We start from the raw sequence: 12,790 nt of genomic DNA on the forward strand, positions 1-12,790 counted from the left end.
CCATGTGTCCCTGGGCAAATCACTTAATCCCAATTTCCTAGCCTTTAACATTCTTCTGTCCTGGAATCAATACCTACTATCAATTCTAAGACAGAAGATATGCTTTAAAATTTTTTTTTATGTATAACCAGGTAAGATTTAATAAAATAAGTAAAAAAATACAACAAAATATAAATAATGTTAATTTGTGGTTTTCTAAGTTAATATACATTCTTCAGGGATCTTTATATATGATTTAATGCTTCCATTTCTATTTGATTTTGATCCCTCTGACTTAGATGATTCCAAATCTGGTGTTCTTTTCATTGCTGCCTCTCTTTTTTTTTAATGTTATACTTCCCTCTGCTGCAACTCACCAAATAGAGACACTAATATTGTCAGTAAGTGGGTGGGTCTATAGGCCTTCATCTCCAGGAATCTCTAGGTGTAGAATAGGAAATCAGAAGGAATGGTCGAATTCTGTGGATGGCAAAATTTGCTCTCTGAATATTATTGTCTACTTCCTTCATATTTTGCCCAACTGATTTCAAGCATGGATCTATTTTTTTTCATCTAAAATTCAGAACTAGTTCATAGTAACAGGTTAAATCCTGACATTAGGCAAAATGACTTAAACAAGAGAAATTTCCAAGCTAGATATTAGTTGAATAATGTTAACATCTGCTTGGGTAGTTTATCTTCATTGTTGACTGGACATAGACAGAAGTGCTGGTGCTCGTGATATATACATTTATGACTTTCTTTGCTTATTTCCAATGCACATTGAGGAGGATCTTAGAATATGGTCCAAGACCTTCAAGTAAGTAAAGAAGATGGAGAAATCTCTTTCAATCCCTGTTTCCTCCCCAACAGAAGAGGTGGTCAATTACATAGTCATTTGGGTGGAATCTATCATGACTATGAACCATCAAAAAGACAAACTGCAATCTTTGAATTTGCATTTTTGAAATTCTGTTGCATTATATAACACATGCCTTGCATATGTTTTTTTCTTCAGGTGTTCACAGTCACTTCCCTCATCTTCTTTCTTCCCTTCTCCTTTTCTAGCCCTGGTACAGTAGGAGATAGTTCAGTATCCTTGTATACTTGTACATACCTTGAAAGGAGAAAGGAAAATCCTGAAGGCATGGCCAGTACCAGGCATGGGTTTAGTTCCTGTAATTCAACCCTGAAGAAATCAAATCTCTGCCTTTATGACTTTTAAGTGACCAATTAGAGCTAAACTGTTGAAGGGATCCCAGAGAAAGAATCAGCCAACTGAATCCCAGAAAGAGAACTGATCAGTTTGCTCAGCCCTCAAGCCACAATTATCTGCACAAGAAATAGTTTCTAGAAACTACTATAAGCTATAATTTTTGTTATAATTGATTTGTTTGAACTGAAATTAATCAGCTAGTTGTAGGACTGTTTTCAGACAGAAGCCTATAAGAATTAGAGAATAACTGAGTCCAGAAAGAAAAAAAAATACTTTCCTCTGCAAGAAGACAATCTATAAGTGAGTTCTTCTGGAATTCAAAGGAGGACTGTTCCATGCATCATGAGTAATGTTAACATGATCAATATCATCACTACACAAGATTACCTAAATTTTACAAAATCTAAGATCAATCCTAATTTTAAGATGCTATTGATTTCTCTATAACATGCAACTCAAGGTTTTAGGTAATTCCCAACTTCCTTAAGGAATAATATTTTTCTGCTCTTTAAAATATGATTAATAAGCTATTCTCTTTCCATCTCACAGTAGGGGTAGGGGAGGAGTAAAGGGACATTGTTCCCAATTGGCAAAAGTAGTTATAAATTTAAGGTATTATTCCTGCTTTATATTCCTTCTAACAGACTGCATTCACACTTATTCTTGGATTCTATTCTTTTAACAAGTAGTTTGACTCTTCCCCCAACTGCTCCCCCCTCTATCCCCCTTCTCTGCCCCCACACATACTAAAAGAAATAACCAGTTGGATTCAGTCAAACAGTGAGTCAATTGCTTTTCATTTAGGAGTCAGATAGACTTGTTTTGTTTGTCCCTAAGGGGCAGAATTAAGAACAATGACTGGAAGTCACAGACTTGTAGACTGCTTTATGTAAGGAAAAACTTTCCTTAACACATATAGCTATCCAAAAGTAGAAAGGGAATTAGTGACAATCTTTTCATTAGAGGTCAAGTAAAGGCTGAATGATTTAGTTTGAGATGTTGGAGAGAAAATTCTTTTATAGGCACAGCCTCGACTAGAGAGCCAATAGGTTTGTTTCCAACTCTAATATATTATTATTTTGTGATATTTTGGATACCTAGTAATAAAAGAGGCAGCATGGTGCAGTTGAAAGAATACTCTCTCCTAAATCAAAGGATCTGGGTTCAAATCTTGTTTCTGATAGGTAGTATCTGACTTTGAACAAATATTTTAACCTCACTCCATCCTTCCTTCATCTAATGGCTTTGAACTAGATGTCTCTGGAGCATTTTTTATGCTTAGAGTTATAATTCTATAATTAATTACTTGAGTTTATAAAAAATTATCTTCAAAGTAGGGGAAGGAGAAAAGAACATTTTCAGTTAAGTGCCTCTTTTGTATAAGACACTGTGCTAAGTATTTTACAAATATTTCATTTGGTCCTATAGCCCTGGGAAGTAGGTGCCATTATTATTCTTAGTTTGCTGTCCAGGTAACTGAGGCAGACTGATTAAATGACTTATTTTTCCAGGTTCATACAGGTTGTGTGTTTGAGGCTGAATCTGAACTCCCAACTTGAAAGCCAGTGCTCTATCCATGGTACCACTTAGCTGTCTAAAAGTTGGGAAGTGGAAAAATCCTTAACTTGGAGTTGGAAAGCCCAGATTAACTTCTTGAGTTTGCCACTAAACTAATATTTTAACTATCAAAGTCATTTACGCTTTCTGGGTCTCTGTTTCCACATCTATAAAATGAGAGAGTAGAATTAAATGATCTTTACATTCTGTAAAGTTACATTTGTATGTGCTGCCTAACACAATGAGACTCATAATTACCATACATTTCCTACAGATGATCCTGGTGTACAGAAACAGTATTCTTTGTGGGAAGTCCTGGTGAAACTCATGATTGAGAAGAAGTTTGGTACAGGGGAAAGGATCACATTCCTGGGTTTGAACCCCAACCCTGTTGCTTAGAATCTGAGTAAACTGGTTTTTTTACTCCAAGGATCCTTATTTTCTTCTTCTAAAACAATGACCCTGATGACTTTTAGGTCTGAGAAAAAATAAGAGTTAACATTAATATTCCATTTTTAATCCAATTTAATCCCTCTGATTGGAGGGCTAGAATGGGAAGCACTAAAATCATCCCAAAGCCTTCCTTTAGAGAGGTCTAACAACCTTCCTGGTAACTCCATTTTTCATTGCCTCCACAGAACACAACTGGTACCCTCTAGACTAGTGATCCCTCACCCCAGGTTGCAAGATCCTCAAGGAGGCAGGGACTGTCTCTTTTTTATTGGAATCCTCATTGCCTAATACTTGTGCCTGGAACAGAGTAGGGACTTAAATGTTTATGGAATTGAATGAATAATTCAACAATGTTGCTTCAATCAGTTCTTGCTGAGTTGAAGTTTATTGCTATGGATTATTTATATAAAAAGTAGCATATTCAACTCAAAGTCCCCTGCTTTATGGGTCTCAGGATAATATACTAAGTCTCAACATACAAAGAGAAAACAAATCGAGACTCTCCTGACATGGCAGTTGATCTCTGGAAAATGGCTAGAGATGATTGGCTTGGCATTCTGGGGAGCCCAATTCACATTGTGCTCAGCTGACATTTTTACTCAGGAATGTAGGGTTAAGCCTTTGGCTACTCTAAACTCAGAGACATTGATTTTTGTTCATTTGTTTGCTTTTAAGCAATTGTGGCATCTAAAGAAGAAGACAAGGAAAGAGATAAGGACATGAAGAAAATCCGAGTTTATTCTTTCCTAGTACTCTCTCACTGGTCAAGTCACATGACTGCAGCACCATCTCATGCTATAAAGACCATTTCTTGAAGCTAGACTAAAAAAACAGCTTTATACAGCTTAAAGCACATTTATTTAAAATTATATTGCTAAATATAGCAGAAGCTTGGTCAGCTAGAGCTTGGTTACATTTTTAGAAAGCACATTATGAATCAGGAATGTTCAGAGAAATAAATAAACTTTCCCACATTTTTGAACATCCAGTTGACTTTGGGACATATTTGTTGCAAACATGTTTTGGGGGTGAGTTGAAAAGAATCATTAATAATGCATGTAGCCTAAAACAAGTGGCTTTGCCTGATTGGGCAGTGCCAATGATAATAGCTGCTTATATTTGCATAGTATTTTATAGTTTACTAAGCCCTTTTCTTATAACAACCTTACCTGGTGGATGCCAGACAAATACAGTTCTCTGGTTTATGAAACAGCTGGTGATTCAGTGGATGTAGTGATGGAGTTGTGAAGACCTGAGTGCAAATCCCACATCAGACACTTACTGTGTTATTCTAGACAAATTGTTTAACCTCTGTCTGCCTTAGTTTCCTCAACTGCAAAATGGGGATAATAATCACCTCTGTCTTAAAGGGTCATTGAGAAGCTCAGATGTGATAACATATACAACGCCCTTTGAAACCTTAAATATCTTTATAAATGCTATTGTTATTATTATTATTATTATTATTATTATCCTGACTTCAAGTCCAATGATCTTTGTCTTACAGGTTACTCCTCAAAGAATTGCATCCTTTAACTTGTCTGTGAATTAAGCAGCTTTCAAATGTGCAAACTTAGAAAGGTAGGATCAGGTTTAGGTCAAGTGCAATACAATGAAAAGGTCAAAATAAGTGACAGGATAATCGTACACACAGCTGCTTCATTTCTTATTTTCAGTATTTCCTAGATGAATTGCTTATGAGGTAGTATCCATATGTGATGAAAACAACAACAAAAAATACATGGGGAAGAATAGAGGATAGTTTTAGAGTTAAAGGGTTGTTTAAAGGGAACCCTTTTCTCCCAGAGTCATGAACATTTTTTTGTCCAATTCATCCCATTAATGTGGCTGGAATACTCTAAACAGAGGTCACAGGTTAAGAGCCCTAGGAACATGGCCCAGAATTAAGGGTTATGGGTCTGGGGCACAGAGACTTTGATTCTTATGATTAAACCACTGCCCCTGTTAGTATCAGGATTTGATGGGTACCTTATTATCTCCTGAATAAAGTTCATATTACTTTGCTCAGCATCCAAGGTCCTACACAATATGCTACTCCTCTATCTTTCTAGTCTCTTCCATGTACCAAATTTCAACCAAATTGGATTACTCTCTACCCCCAATATCCACCCTTCCCCCACTTGTCCTGTCCTTTCCCACCTCTGGGTCTTTGTTCATACTGTTCCTTATGCTAGATTGCCTTCCCTTCTCTTTTCCTGCTGAATTTCTATCCTTTAAAGCAATTCAGATGCCATTCATTCATAAAGCCTTCCTTTATCAAGTAATGATCTTCCTATTCATTCCATATATGGCACTTGATTTTATGCCTATCTAATGCACTTATCTCATGATAGAATAATCATTATCTGTGTTCGTATTCCCACTAAATTATAAGATACTGGAGAGCAAGGACTCTGTCTTCTCCCCCATCTAACAGTGTTCTAAACAGTCATTGTGTAAATGAGTGAATGAGAGTTAATAAATACACTTTGGTCAAGGAGAAAAAAAATAGATAGACCAGCTTGGGAAGACAGGAAGAGAGGTGGAGAAAAGAGCTATAAAGGGTGAAATTGTAGAGGAGATGGAAGGCTTTTGGCATGAGTTTGCTGGGATTGATTCTTTTACCCCATTCAGCATTGGTGGCTCAGGTGGAAGACAACCTCATGGGCTGGTAAGATACTTGCTCTGAAGAGACTACCAGACACCCACATGGAGACTAGAACCTTGTTGGGGAGCAAGCTGAAATTCTATGGAGCAGACTTTAGAGTGGTAGGCTAAAACATAGTTTTCTCCTTCCTTCCTTCCTTCCTTCCTTCCTTCCTTCCTTCCTTCCTTCCTTCCTTCCTTCCTTCCTTCCTTCCTTCCTTCCTTCCTTCCTTCCTTCCTTCCTTCCTTCCTTCCTTCCTTTACTATATTTATGTTAAATTAAATTCTTAAAAACTACCATCATTCTTGTGACTTAAGGGTTAATTTTATAAACAGTGACCATGACAACTTTTTTTTACTAATATTATTTAACAAAACCAATGTCTAAATATTACATGTAGCATTTCAATTATTACATATCACATTTATTTTCATTATTACAGGGTCTATAGAAGGCTAATATGCTGGTACATGAAACAACATTTATTTTCTTTTTGTATGCAAAAAGAATATACTATTACTTTGGCTATAAATTCAGCTTATAAAGTGCTTTATGGGGAAATAGGCTTCTATGGAAGTCTCATGATGCCTCACTGTGGCAAGAAGGTTAACTTGGATTCTCAAAGGCTTTGCCAACTATGACAGGTACTAATAAACTGGGAAGGTTCTGAGCATGATCCATATCTCATCTGAGGACCAGCCTAGTTAAGTTTAGAGAGTCTACCCACCAGTTTGGCTATAGAATAATGATTTTTTAAAAGTCATAGCAAATTTTTAAAGGAAAAAATTATATTGAATTAATTTACTTTCACCATGTTAATTTTTATTATTTTTCCAGTTAGTACACATTTATTTTTCTTCCTCCTATTCTTCAGTTGAATAATAGAAATAATGAAAAACAAACCCCTCATAACAAATATTCAGAATCAAATGACACAAATTTCCACATTGGCTGTATCCAAAAATATATGTCCCATTCTGTAACTTGTCTTTCTGGCAGGAGTTGAGTAGAATACTTTATCACTCATTGATCCTCTGGAAATATGGGTCTGGAAACATGCCTTGGTCAGTTCTAAATTTCTTTTTAATATTGTTATCACTGCAAAAATTGTTCTCCCATCTCTGCCTATGTCACTATGCAACACCTCAGAGACATCTTTACACTTCCCTCTGGAAGTGGCCATTTCATCAGTTCTTATGCCACAAGAATATTCCATTATATTATATGAAAATAAGTTCTAAATCACTCTTTATTATAGAAATGCAATTAAAACAAGGCTGAGGTACCACTACACAACAGATTGGCCAATACAGTGCTAAAGGAAAGTGATAAATGTTGAAGGGGATGTGGCAAAATTGAGACACTAATGCAATGTTGGTAGAGTGGTAAATTGGCCCAACCATTATGCAGGGTAATTTGGAACCATGTCCAAAGGGTCATAAAATTGTGCATACCTTTGATCTTGTAATACCACTACTGGGTCTGTATCCCAAAAAAGATAATAAAAAAAGGGGAAAAGACCTACTTGTATAAAAATATTATAGCAGCTCTTTTTGTGGTGGAAAAGACTTAGAAACTGAGGGGATGCCTATCAATTTAGGAATGGCTGAACAAATTGGAGTATATGTTGGTGATGGAATGCTATTGTGAGATAAGAAATGATAAATGCTAAGCAGGATGATTTCAGAAAAACTGGAAAGATCTACATGAACTGATGCAGAATGAAATAAGCAGAACTGAGAGAACATTATACAAAGTAACAGGACTATTGTCTAATGATCAACTGTGAAAGAATTAGCTACTCTCAGCAATGCAATGATCTAGGACAGTTCTGAAGGACTTATGACAGGAAATGCTATCCACTTTCAGTGAAAGAACTGTTGGAGTTGGATGCCAATCAAAGCATACTATCTTTAGCATCAGATTAGTTATGGTTTTATTTTGGGTTTTGATCTTATATGACTATGCTCTTACAACAATGACCAATATGGAGGTGCATTTTTGCATGATAATATGTGTATGGCCCAGATCAAATTGCTTACCATCTCCAATTGGAGGGAGGGAAATGAGGAAGGGAGATGATAAGGATCTTATAATTTTGGGAAACGAATGTTGAAAATTATTATCACATGCAATTGGATAAACAGAATATCTTTGAAAAAACAATTTCAGGTACTTCCCTCCCAAATGATATTTTATTATATTCACATGTCATAATTTCTTTATCCATTCCCCAATTGATGGGCACTCCTTAATTTCCATTTTTTTTCTATTATACAAAGAACAGGTATAAATATTTTTACTCATACTGTCTCCACTAATTTGTACTATAGTTCTAACAACAATACCCCTATGTCAAAGGGTATATACAGCTTAGCCACTTTGGCAACATAATTCCAAAATGTCTTTCAGAATGATTTTACCAATTCAAAGCTCAACCAATGGTGCCTATTTTCCCTTTGTCCCATCAACTCTTGTCATTTTTCTTTTTTGTCATCTTGTAACTAGGATGGATGTGAATTGGAGTCCCAAAGTTACTTTAATGTGTATTTATTAATTTGAGCATTTAAAAATTTGATTGCTGATAGATTTCTTCCTTTGAAATGCTCATTCATATTATTTGTCATTATAATTGTAATTGCCATTATCTATTGGGGAATGGTTTTTAGTCTTAGAAACTTGAATCAGTTCTTTATATAAGACCTTTATTACTGTAGTAACTTTTAAAGATCAGCTACCAAATCATAGAGACTTTTCTTCTGTCCTGGTTCTTAGGTTCTTCATCTATAAAATTGTCAGATAATAGCACAGTATTAAAAAGATTGACAAAATGTTTTCCTCCTAGAAACTATATGAAGTAGGCACCATGAGTATTATCATTCACATTTTATATATGGGGAGATTGAGATTCAAGTAGGTATAGCAATTTGTCCAGGGTCACAAAGGTAGGAAGTGGTAAAGCTGAGATTTGAACTCAGGTCAAAGCTCAATACTTTTCCTACTATACTCAGATGCCTCTTAAAACATCCTTCCAGTACTAAAAGCCTTTGGTTCTATAATTCTGAGATTCTAGATGATTTCATGCTGATAGGACAACCCTAATAATAGCTTATAAGAGTTAATGAAATATGTGCCTCAAATCCCAAAGCATAAAACTATTAATATAGAGAAACCTTCTTTCCCATATCCTGCTGTTACTGGAACATAGACTTCTAGAGAGTTATATCTGGAAGGAACTTATAAGATCATATGTTTAGTCCAATCACCTTATTTTTACTGATTAGAGGGCTGAGGCTGAGAGAGGTCATTTGACTTTTGTCAGGTCAAGTAGACTGGAAGAGGCAGGATTTGAACCTGCCAGGTTCCTAATACCTAGTTCAATTTTCTAGCATTTCAGGCTATAGTCTGTGAGAAAGAGATTGATTGGAATAAAATGTCTCTACCTTGGAAGAACTTCTGAAGGCAAGGTCCTCCCTGTGGAATGGAAGAGGAAAGTGAGCTTAAGCCAGCCAAAGGGAGACCTAGGGTTCAGTTTCCAGTCCTGTTTTCTGTAGGGCTGCTTCCCCAAGGGATAGGGAGTCCTTGTCAGACCTCCAGTGCGAACCCATAATTTATAGGCTTTATGAGCTATGTTTCCTCCTTTCTGGTGGGAGGGATGCTATCTGAGAATTGAAGTCTTGCTTATGGGGAGGATAAAAAGGAAATAGGACATATAGGATCTGTGAGAACCTCAGGAAATCCTTTGTGCTCCATTAAGGAGATCAAGAGTCCCATTCCCAGTGACAGAAAATTCTCCCCAGGCCACAGAACTCCTGCTGTGATGCCTCCACAATAGTTAGGAGAATACATGGGGTGATTGCAGTAATCCAGTATGAGACTCCATGGTCCTCTGGGAATCTAGCTATTTTTTTGGTACATAGTGTGTGACCGGCAGGGATGTGGGAAGAAACAGAATCTCAGGTGAGCATCTTAAAGGAGCAGAGATTTTGAGTTGAAAGATATCTTAGAGCAGGGTTTCTTAAACTGAGTCCGTAGACCTCCAAAGGACTCATGGCTATATTATGAACTTGGATGATAAGATAGCATCTTTATGTTTCTTAATCTCTGGTCACTGAAATTTAGCATTTCCTTTAAATTATGAATGTAGGCAAGAGGCTTCACTAGACTACCAAAGGGGTCTTAACATATGTTAAGATCCCCTGCCTTGGAGGGAATCAAGCCCAATTCCCTCATTTTATAGACTAAAGCTCTTAAAAGAAGTGACTTGTCCAAAGTCACACAAAAGTAAGTGGAAGTATCAGGATTTGAATTCAGATTTAATGACTCCAAGGTACCCTACTGAGAGATGTGGAAGGAGCTGGTGTCCTGGAAGTTTTTTCGGGGGAGATGGGTGAGTAGAGTACTGTTGGCCAATATAGATGAAGTAAGGCAGAAAGTTGAAAAGGAAGGAAATCCTAGCACCAGCCTGAATTTAGTAGGGCTTTTCTTTGCCTGGGCATTCATTTCCACAAAAAGGGTAGCCAAAAGAAGCATTTCATCTCTCACTTTCTCTTCTATTTTAGAAACCACAACTTCATCTTAATCCATTCAGAACTTCAGTAAGACTCTTGAAGGCATCCCAACATCCTCATACCTGGAGTCACAATGAGATGGATCTCTGCATTCTTGATTTGGTGTCTGAAATAGTTTCACCCAGGCTTTGTTTTCACTAGAGAAGCAATATGTAATAATAGTTGTTAAAATAATTGTATTTCTGTTTTTACATCTGTAACGATTAAGTTAAACAGTATGAAGCCCATTAAACTATTTCATGACGTGCTGCCATAAATTTCCTTCCTTCCCACTGCTACTATTATTCCAGAGTAAACTTCTGAGATCAGGCTCCTGCCACAGAGAGTTATTTATAGCAGCTCATTCATCAATAAAAACTTCAAAAAGAAATCTGTAACTCTTCTATGGGGAAGCCAAAGAAAACTAACATAAAGACAACCCTGTTAAGAAACAAAGCTAAGGAGACCACAAGACACTGAGTTAAGTACAATCATGACTTCTAACAAATACCATGGAGCAGGAAGATTGTTGGCAATGTGAATCCATTTAAGGAGCTTGGCTCCCATTGGTAGATTAAAATAAACTGTTAAACAGTTGTATTTATGTTGGCTTCAAAGCTACACCCCCCCCCCTTTGGGTTTTATACATGTAATAGATTTGTGATCTCTCCATATTTAAACAAACCTTTTCATCTTGAGCAAAAGCTAGTACAATTGCATCTTATTACTTGCTTACTATTTGCTGGACACACAGGTCTCTAGGTTGTTGGTAGGAGAGTGATGGAAAGCACTAGACTGGGTGTCAGAAGACCTGGGTTTGAGACTCATCTCTGCCACTCACTAGTAATTTATATTGTTTTTCTCAGTCTGTTTGCTCATCTGGAAAATGGAGATCATAACATTCACACTGTCTACCTCACAGGGTTGTATGTAAAGATTAGATGAGATAATATATGTAAAATGCTTTGGAACCAGAAGATGATACATAAATGAGAGCCATTATTTTAGTAGATCATGATGAAGGTACTTGACCACATGGTTCCACCCAAAGCATTATTATTTCAGAGAAAGGCAAATAGAAGCATGGAGAAGGATGTCCACATGACTAGCTGATAGTAATGTTAGGAATAGACTTCATCCGAAGGCAGCTCTTTCCAGACAGAGTAGGCAGCTGATGAGGTATGATTGTGGTGGCGATGGTTCATTTATTGCCTGTAAAATCATTCCTCTCCATTGGTTGAAGCCTAATTTTTCTGGGTCTCTCTTTAGATGCCTCTTAAAGCAAACATCTGAAAAATAGGTGGGTAACAATTTCAGCACCTACCAGCCATTACCACTTCTTCTATCACTCAATATTCATTTGTTGAGCACTTTCTGTATGTTAGCCAAATCAATTGAATTAATATTTGTAAATACTTGGCAAATATTGAAGCATTATATAAATGTCAGCTACTGTTGTTATTACTGCTACTATTCCTGCTATAATCAGGGTTGCAAAGGTGAAATTACTTGATAATGACTCTACAAAGAGGTTTCATGTTAGTGATATGTACCAACAAACTATTCTGTTACTTGTAATGTTGTAGAAGACACATGAAGAGGGCAATAGGTGGCTCAGTGGTTTGAGAGCAAGGCCCAGAGATAGGAGGTCCTGGGTTCAAGTTTGGTCTCAACATTTCCTGGCTGTGCGACCCTGGGCAAATTACTTAATCCTCATTGCCTAATCCTTAGTGCTCTTTTGTCTTGGAACCAATACACAATATTGATTCTAAGATGGAAGGTAAGGTTTAAAAAAGAAAAGATAGCAGGCGAAAATCCATTAGAGTCCATTTGGGAGTAGCTTAATATTTTTGGAAGGATAGGAGACTAGGTGCTATGAATTCTGAAGTATCAGCTTGAATATATATAGTGAAATGTAATATAATGTAATCTCTCTCTCTCTCTCTCTCTCTCTCTCTCTCTCTCTCTCTCTCTCTCTCTCTCTCTCTCTCTCTCCATCCCTCTCCCTGTCCCTGTCCCTGTCCCTGTCCCTCTCCTTCTCCCCCCTCCCTCTATCTTCTCCCTTTCTCTCTTTGTCTTCTCATCTCTTGCCCTGATGGATCAATTGATCCATCCAACTATCATCTGTCTGTCACTATATTCCTCTGATTCATTTAATCTTTGTTTCTCCATCCATCTGTCCTGCCCCTTTTCCTCTTCCTTTCTTTCCCTTTCCTTATTCATCCTCCCATTTTTCTCCCCCTCCCTCCCTCCTTTTTCTCATGTATATATGAATGTATTCATAGATTATTCAGAAAGTGGGTATGACCAGAATACAACACATAAGAAATAAAGAGTAATAAATCTAGCATTGGCTAAGAAGTAAAATTGTGGATCAATGGAATAGAT

This window comes from Monodelphis domestica, chromosome 1, assembly GCF_027887165.1.
Source record: "Monodelphis domestica isolate mMonDom1 chromosome 1, mMonDom1.pri, whole genome shotgun sequence".
In the NCBI taxonomy this organism is placed as follows: Eukaryota; Metazoa; Chordata; class Mammalia; order Didelphimorphia; family Didelphidae; genus Monodelphis; species Monodelphis domestica.